Below are 10,000 nucleotides of genomic sequence, written 5' to 3' on the forward strand. Positions count from 1 at the left end.
ACCATCAGTCTAACATCTATATATACAGCTGTAACACAACCATATATACACAGCTACAGCCAACAGCCTACCAGCAGCCACCACGCAGCATCTAGCCAGCTACAATAGCAACCACACAGCTCTGGCTATAACCCAGCCACCCTGGCTGGCTTATTTCTAGCTCTGTAATACCACAACTCTGTTCTTTATTTCCCCCAGCTACAACAGCTGCAGCCATAGCAGCCACCACAGCTACTGTAACTCTGAAAAGCCCATAGCATGCACATACCAGCTAGCTGACATAGCAGCCACCACAGCTACAGCTGTGGCTACACAACTACAACAACTCTATTTCTCAGCAACCACCACAGCTACAATACTTAATACCACAGCTCCCAATATGACTACAAATATAACCCAGCCACCACTTTCCCAACAACTCTCAAGTATGTAGCCACCCAGCAACAACCCTACATAATGACTACTAATCCAACAGCTACCTAGGACACATGATTACATCAGCTGCAACAAGATTATCGTTGGACACAGCCTCGTCATCTATCCTCCAGACCTCTTCCGGCTCCTTCCCAGGACACCAAAGCTTAATATTTCAGGACACAAACACCTCTTCCAGGACATAATGAAGCTCTCCCCCAGGACACAGGCCTCTTCCAAGACACAGGACCCTCTTCAGGACACCAAATGGCCTTGGGACACCAAAGACTACTCTTCAGGTTTTAAAGACCTCTGGGACTGCTAGAGACTCCCTTCTAGGACACAATTCTCTCTTCCAAGTTGCAAAGCCTACTCTTGGAGACACCCAAGGCCTACTCTTCAGGACACCCAAAGACTTCTCTTGGGACACCAAGGGCTACTCTTCCAGGGCACAAAAGACTCCTTGGGACTGACGACCACCAGAACTACATAGACCCTTAGGACACAATATCTCACAAGATCCAAGACTATTACGGGCATCAAAGACCCTCTTCCAAGACCCCTTAAGACCCCCCTCCCCTTCCCAGGACATCAGTCCCTCTTGGAGACACCATGAGCCCCCCTCCCTTCAGGACAACAAGAACCCTCTTGAAGACACCCATGGACCCTCCTTCTTCAGGACATCAAGACCTCTTGGGGACCCCTTGAGACCCTTACCTACATCATCATCAGCCCCACAAACTGCGTGGTTGGGGTTCCTATCCTGATCTTTACAGACGACTTTGACAGGGGCTCATCCTTAGCCACTATGACATTGTGCCAAATGGCCCGATTCCAGCAGGCTCTTACCTCCTCTACTACCTTACTACTACTACCATTGCTTACGACTCTTACTATCCTCTACTACTACTGTGTGCCCTCAGGGCTTTAGGTAACTTTCATTACCGTGGGAGGCAAATGGTTTCCAGTCTCAATAAGCAAGAATTTACAGATGCCCATTTGCTCTAAGGTACAGTGCAGTTGTGATAGAGGTTGCCCTCTAATGCGTGTGTGGCTCTTCCTGGCGTCGTCACGCCAGCGGTAGCCTGAAAAGACTTTATATGCATGAGGGCGCCGTAGTGAGGATCTCACAGCAAATATGTTGAAGAAATCTGCCGGGATGTCAGGGTGAACCGGCCCTCCTTGCATTGGTGGTGAGATTTCCCAACAGGACAAACATCCAGCAGAGCCCGTGCGCGTCGGTGCTCGGATTCTGGACACAGGGACGTAGGCGTACTACGACCTCCAGGATTTTTATCCCATGGCGCATCACCGTAACCCAGCTCTCGATGCTGCACAGGAGCAAGAACATGAGATAAGGGCATGCAGGGGAATTCGAACGTTGATCCGAAACCCATCACTCTAGTGTTCCTGACCTCTGGTGAGATGGGACCAAGTGCAAGATCGCTACCGCCAGACTCCAGGGAGGTGATCCTCTCCGAGACAGGCAGCAGCCAGGTTATCATGCAACAGCCTGGATGGATGTCGGCTGTCCTTCTCTCTCCCTTCAGTCGCTGCTCTGCCTCGGGGAACCAAGGCTTCCCATTTAAAGCGACAACAGCTCTGAATATTGCGGCTGACTATGGGCCCCAGGTGCTGGTGCCGCATAGATCTGTGACTCCATTAACTCAACACAGATGGGATAGCTACTTATGTATTGGGATATTTAATATTAAGGTAATAAAATGGCTGGCAGAAGGTGCTTGGCTGTGGGGGCTGGGGTGTTCAATTGTAGCACTGTACCTGCTATCCTGCCACTGCTACACCACCACTTTCTGCAACTACTACTACTACCCCACCACCACCCTGCTTTCTACCACCACCCCACCACACACACCACCTTCTCTATATTTTTATACATGGTCTTCAGCCTCCTCCAGCCCACACCTTCACCGCCATTTAGCCCTACCCTACCCACCCACCCCCTGTCCCACCCCTTCTCTACCACATCAAGGGAGTTAAGGAAATCATGCAGAAGGGTAAAGTTCAGGGATGCTTTGAAGAGGTAAGGAGAGTAGGTCATGCGAAGAGGATTGGAGGAGAAATCAGGAGGTCATGCACTGGATAAAAATAGAAAGAGGCCAGGCCAAGGGAAGGGGGTATAAGATACGTCATGCGGAAGTCAAGGATCGTCATGCAGAGAGAGAGAGAGAGCACAGGCTTTCATATCCTTAATGAATGCTCAGATCCTTCAGCCCTCCTATTGTGGTTAGTGCTGGGGAGGAGAGGACAGCTCTGAAGGAGGAGGAAGGAAGAGGAGAAGACGAAGGAGGAAAGAAAGGAAAGATGAAGGGATTAGAGAACAGAAGAGATGTAGGGAAAGGAGAGGAAGGAGGAAGATGAAAGAGAGAGTGGAGAAAAATAAGAGAGAGAGAGATGAAAATAGAGAAATAAATAGAAAGATAGAAGAGAAGAGGATAGGAAAGAATGCAGGAGAAAGAGTTAGGATAGAGAGAAGGTAGGGAGATACTACTACCTACTACTACTACTACTACTACTACTACTGCTACTACTACTATCTCAGCTAGGACACATCAAGTGGGCAGACTGAGCATGTAGGGGACACACACACACACGGGTGTTGGGCTGTAAGTCAGGGTTCACGAGCATCAGATAACATCAGATAGAGATGGAACTCAGCCTTATTTGTTGGACTGGGAACAGGAGTTGTATATACCTTACCTTACATACCTTCTTACCTTCTTACCTTACCTTACTTACATACATACCTTACCTTGACTTGCCTTATCAATCTGCATAACCACCTCTCCTCTTACCTACCTCTGTCTGACCTCCTCTTATCCCATACCCACCACCAACCTCCTTTACATCGCATTACATTACATACATACATACATACATACATACACATACATACATACATACATACATGTTTATAATGGAGTCAAGGCTAAAGCATCAGACCTGCCTGGTATGTGACTTGCGACTAAATGGTGTTGGTGGATAAGCATGGGACTTGTTTACTATCCGTATATGTTTTGGACAGTGTATAGAGTCTGGTAGTATTATAGTCATGTTGGTGCTTCCTTCTGCCTGCTCATCCTCTCGCTAGTGGTTTGAGTTCGGGCTGTGGCCTGGGGGGAGGTGAGGAGGAGAGGGAGGGGAGGGGGAGGTGAGGAGAGGAGGAGGAGGTGAGGTGAGGGGGTTATTTTTCACTGCAGACGACTACAATATTTTCTTGCGTATTTCTGATAAGTTTATTCATATCAATTTTTTTCAACACACAATCTTTAATTTTTGACAAAGATTAGTCGCGTTATTTCAGCTTCCAAAGTATTAATTCTGATTATCCAAAGAATATATTTAAACTCTTTAATTTTTACCAAAGTTTGTCCTTCACATTTGATAACGATTTAATTCTCATTATTTAATTCTCCAAAGTTATAATACTATTAAATAAAATAATATACTAACCCCTCCATTATCGTAATGTCAAAAGTATTAACCAAAAGTATCAGTCGGGTTTTAAAAGTATTTATTTTTTAAAATTTTTTCCCAAAAGTTTTAATTCACATAAAATGTGTTCTTCTTATTCATAACCGAACCTAACCTAACCTATCATGCCTTACTTTAATTACCTTACCTACCTACCATACCCATACCATACCAAACCATTACCAAACGATACCAAACCATACCATACCATTCCATCTATACAATACTCATATCCCATACCATATCATACCATAATTCAAGCCATCTTGTACCATACCATATCATATTCCATTCCATATATATAAATTACACCAAACTATATAAATATACAAACCATATATACCATACCATATATACCATACCATACCATATATACCATACATACCAAATATATACCATACCATACCCTTTATACATATAAACCATATGATCTATACCATACCATACTATACCATATATATATTACCATACCAAACCATATTATACATATACCATGCCCTATCCATGAATACCTTCTATACCATACCATGCATACTGAATACTTAAATATATACCATACCATACAAATATACCATACCATACTTATACATACCATACATACAAAACCATACATACCATGCCTTTACCATATCCATACCATACATACCATACCATACCAACCATACCATACAAACATACTATACCATACCATACATATCATACCATACCATACATACCATACCATACCATACCATACCATACCATACCATACCATACCATACCATACAAAAACCATACCATACCATATATATATCTCATACCATACCATACCATACAAACCATATATATACCAGACTATATAAACCATATCCACATACCATACCATAAAACCATACCATACCATACCAAACCATACCATACACCATACCATACAAAACCATACAAACCATACATACCATACCATACCCATACCATACCAAATAACCTTAACCATACCCATACCATACCATACCATACATATACCATACCATACCATACCATACAATACAAACTACATATACCATACCATACTATACAAAACCATACTTACCATATATACCCAACCATAAACCATATACCATACCATACCATACCATACCTTAATTACCAATATAATACAACTACAATATGGCGTTTCAAATACCCGTTAAAATATGTGGTGACAAAGGGAAAATATTAAGCTCTGTCTACCAGTTGGTGCTTCTTATTGACTGGCTGACGGTGATGACTGGCTGACGGCAGGTGGTGACTGGCTGACGGTGGGGACTGGCTGACGGCAGGTGGTGACTGGCTGACGGTGATGACTGGCTGACGTAGTCGTGACGGCGACGGTGATGACAGCTGACGGCAGGTGGTGACAGAGGTCACAAGACTCACTAGGTCAAAGGCTATGTTAATTAAACCTCCTTACCGCTACCACCCCCCCCCTCATCCTCCCCCACTCTTCTCCTTGCCCCATCCTCTCCTTCCCCCTCCCCTATCCCTTGCCCCCTCATCCTCTCCCCACTCTTCTCCTTGCCCCCTCATCCTCTCCCTTCCCCTCCCCTGCCTCCCTCATCCCCTCTCCTTCCCCCTCCCTATCCTTGCCCCCTCATCCTCTCCCTTCCCCCTCCCTAACCTTGCCCCTCTCCTCTCCTTCCCCTCCCCTTGCATCCTCTCCTTCCCTCCCTATCCTTGCCCCCTCATCCTCTCCCCTTCCCCTCCCTATCCTTGCCCCCTCATCCTCTCCTTCCCCCTCCCTATCCTTGCCCCCTCATCCTCTCCTTCCTCCTTCCCTAAACAAACACCCATCAAGAAAAATTCATAAATATCAGAATTTTTAAAACCCTGCTTGAGAGCAAATCCCTTTCCCTCCCTTTCCCTGCCCTTACCCCCTCCCTGGCACCCTCTCCTCCCCACCCCTAACCCCCTTCATCCCACCCCCCCAAAACACAATGACTTTCCAGCTACATCAAACTGGCCCTGGACGTAATCTCCTGACAAAACTCTCCTCGTCTCAAATCACTGAATAATACACAAAATTAAATACCCCGCCGACCACATTTCTGACACTGATACAAATGTCAGCTTAACACCTGCAAAAAAAAAACACACACACACACACACACACACACACACACACACCGGGCAGGGAGGGAATTAGCATGAGAGAGGTCGCGGATGGCTCAATGGTGGATATTCTGCATATTTGGGAGCCCGGGGATAAGCTGGGCAGCCCCTGGATAATCGGACTAAGGTTGTATTATAACTGGACGTGTCTATAGCGAGGAGGTGATGTTGGGATTAACACTCGACCGACCTCCTTTTATCTGAGTGTGTGTGTGTGTGTGTGTGTGTGTGTGTTATGCATACGCACATATATATTTACGTTGAAAAGTACTGTATAATAGTTTTCCTTCGTGTAACGAGGATGGCCGACCCAAGGGCCACCTAGGCGTGAATTTTTTTGAGGTGTAGAAGCTGTCGCCAACACAACAACCACACCCTGAGTTAACGAGCTGCATGACCCAGTGTCGAGGAATAGTTCGAGAAGACCGGACAACTCTCCAACTGCACTGGCTAACCTTTAAAAATGAGAGATATGATAGAAGTATTTAAGTGGGTGAAAAGAAACAATAAAGGAGATATAGATAAAGTTCTTATAATATCCGAGCAGGATAGGACTCGTAGCAACGGATTTAAGTTGGATAAGACTAGGTTTAGGAAGGAGATAGGAAGGATCTGGTTCACAAATAGGGTGGTGGACGAGTGGAACAAGCTTAGCAACTTTGTAGTAAGTGCTGGGAAACTGGAAAGTTTCAAAAGGAGGCTGGATAGATTCATGGACGACAGAGAGTGGTAGTAACTCTCGACAGGAGCTGCCATGCACAGGCCAACGGGCCTATTGCAGACTCCTTATTTTCTTATGTTCTTATGTTAACATGATCAGAAAATCGATTAACATCCAGGTTCCCAATTACTGCTGGGTAGACAGAGGCATAGTTTCACCCTGCCCGGGGATCGAGCCCGGGTCTGCACGCTTGCGAGGCGACCATGCTGCCCATTACACCACAGGTCGCCAGACACGTACACACACACACAAAACACACACGTATATCAGACAGTAAGGTCTCTCTCTCTCTCTCTCTCTCTCTCTCTCTCTCTCTCTCTCTCTCTCTCTCCCAAAAGCGTTGTTGATTCACGTGTCGCCACCATTCAATCCACTTTTTATTAGGTATATATACTGCACAGATTCCAACAGAGAGTATTCCCTTCGCTCGGCCTGAATCTGGTTAATAAACGCCCAGTCCTGCGCCTACACCTCCTGCCTCACCTACACCCTGCAACACACACAACACTTCCACCAATGTTTTAAAAATTTCTACAATGTTTGAGTTGGGTCCCGTTCACACACACACACACACACACACACACACGCACACACACACACACACACACACACACACACACACACACACACACAGAGGCATCTAAGACTTCTATAACTTTACATAATACATACATACATACATACATACATACATACATACATACATACATACATGGCCGTTTAGTTGTCTCGCTGGTCACATAACCGTTATGTACACCCAAGAGGTGAATGTAATCTTCACTATCACACCATAATAAACACACGGCTTCGAATCCCTCCTCTTATCCACCCATCTATCCACCCAACCACCCACCCACCACCCATCTACCCACTCACCCACCCATCTACCCCCACCCACCCTGACCACCCACATCTACCTCACTGCCCACCCATCTACCCCTCACCCACCCATCACACCCACCACCACCCATCTACCCACAACACCCACCCATCTACCCTCACCCACCATCTACACCATGCCATCTACCCACCATCTACCCACCCACCCATCTACCCACCCACCTACCCACCCACCCACCCATCTACCCACCCACCCACCATCTACCCACCCATCTACCCATCTACCCACCCATCTACCCACCACCCACCCATCTACCACCATCTACCCACCACCACCCACCCATCTACCACCACCCACCACCCTGTATAGTAATTGTGCCTTACGTTAGGTTAGGATTTAGAGTTAAGTTAGAATTAGGTTAAAGTGTCCCTGTGAGTAAAAATCCCAAACAGCAAAATCCTCCATATAACGAACTGTCATCTCCATATAGTTCGGTAAATAGAGGTTTTGCATATAACGAACATTTGATATAACGGACTTTCATATCTGTATAACCTGTGAGATAGGGGGATATAACATCTAACGGACCCTCGATAAAACGGACATTCATCTCTACATAGTTCGTTAAATGGAGGTTTTATATCTAACAGACCCTCGATATAATGGACTTTTCCTCTGAGTCGTAAGTCGGCGAGCGTTCAGTGGGAAGAACAACGATGCCAAGACGAGCGAAGGGAGAGGCGATGGTTAGCGCTAGTGGAGGCGGTAGTAAGGAGGGGGTGAGGTGTGTGTGTGTGTGTGTGTGTGTGTGTGATGATATTGTGTGCCACCACTTGCTGTCTCTAGATGGAATATAATGATGGTTAATTTATCAGGAGGGAGGCAGGAGGAGGAGGAAGGAGGAATGTTGAAGGAGAAAAGGAATGTGAGGAAAGAGTTGAGGAGAAGGAGGATTGAGGAGAAGGAGGATTGAGGGAGAGAGGGAGGAGAGAGAAGGAGTCGGTGGGGGAGGGAGAGGGAGGGAGGGAGGAAGGGAAGGAGGAGGGAGGGAGGGAGGGAGGAGAGGGAGGGGAGAGGTGAGGGGAGTGGGGAGGAGAGAGAGGAGGGAGGGAGGGAGAAGGAGTATTGAGGGAGGGAGGGAGGGAGGGAGGGAGTATTGAGGGAAGATACTGAAGGATGGAGGGAGGAAGAGAGGAGAGGTGACGTAGTGTTGAGGGAGAGAAGGACCGAGGGAGAGAAGGACCGAGGGAGAGAAGGACCGAGGGAGAGAAGAAGGGTCAAGGGGGAGAGAGAAAGGGAGGTAGGGAGGAAGGGAAAGCACTACCTACCTCATCTCCCCCCACCCCCAATACCCCCAGAGGACCAAGAAGGACACCATCACGGACGAACCACCAGCTGTGACCCAACCTCCTCCTACGGACACGATCACGGACGTTGGTGAGAGGGGATGGAGAGGTCAAGGATATGTAGGATGGGGGAGGAGGAGGAATTAGGATGGTAGTGATGGAGAGAGAGAGAGAGAGAGAGAGAGAGAGAGAGAGAGAGAGATAGATCAGGTTAAGATAAGAGTCTCACTGACTTTTTGACGCCATTTTATTTATCAGCTTTGTATCACCCGCCTATTCTCTCTCTCTCTCTCTCTCTCTCTCTCTCTCTTAGATCATCCACCTCTTACGTCAGCCAACAGTAAATTATAAGTCGTCCCTCCTCATCCACCTCTTACGTCAGCCAATAGGAATCCACCTCTTACTCAGAACTTCATCCATGTATTAACCAGGTCATCCAGCCAGGTCATCCACCAGGGCCGTGATGTCAAGGAACGGGACCTTAAAACTATCAGGACTTGCATATTAATACATAACGCCTGCTGGAGGAATTTCCTGTGATGGTGGTGGTGGTGGTAGTGGTAGTAGTGGTGGTGGTGTCGTGGTGGTGGTGTCGGTGGTGGTGGTGGTGGTGCTGGTAGTGGTAGTAGTGGTGGTGGTGTCGGTGGTGGTGGTGGTGGTGGTGCTGGCGGTGGTAGTAGTGGTGGTGGTGAGTAGTGAGTGGTGGTGGTAGTAGTAGTGGTGGTGGTAGTAGTGGTGGTGATGGTGGGTGGTGGTGGGTGGTAGTGGTAGTGAGTGTGGTGGTGTGTCGGTGGTGGTGGTGGTGGTGGTGGTAGTGGTGGTGGTAGTAATGAGTGGTGGTGATGGTGGTGGTGGTGGTGGTAGTAGTGGTGGTGGTGGTAGTAGTGATGTGGTGGTGGTGGTGGTGGTGGTGCTGGCGGTGGTAGTAGTAGTGGTGGTGGTAGTAATGAGTGGTGGTGGTGGTGGTGGTGGTAGTGATGGTGGTGGTAGTGGTGGTAGTGGTGGTGGGTAGTAGTAAGTGATGGTGGTGGTGGTGAGTGGTAGTAGTGGTGGTGG

Source organism: Homarus americanus, unplaced genomic scaffold (assembly GCF_018991925.1).
Source record: "Homarus americanus isolate GMGI-L3 unplaced genomic scaffold, GMGI_Hamer_2.0 scaffold32757, whole genome shotgun sequence".
Taxonomy (NCBI): Eukaryota; Metazoa; Arthropoda; class Malacostraca; order Decapoda; family Nephropidae; genus Homarus; species Homarus americanus.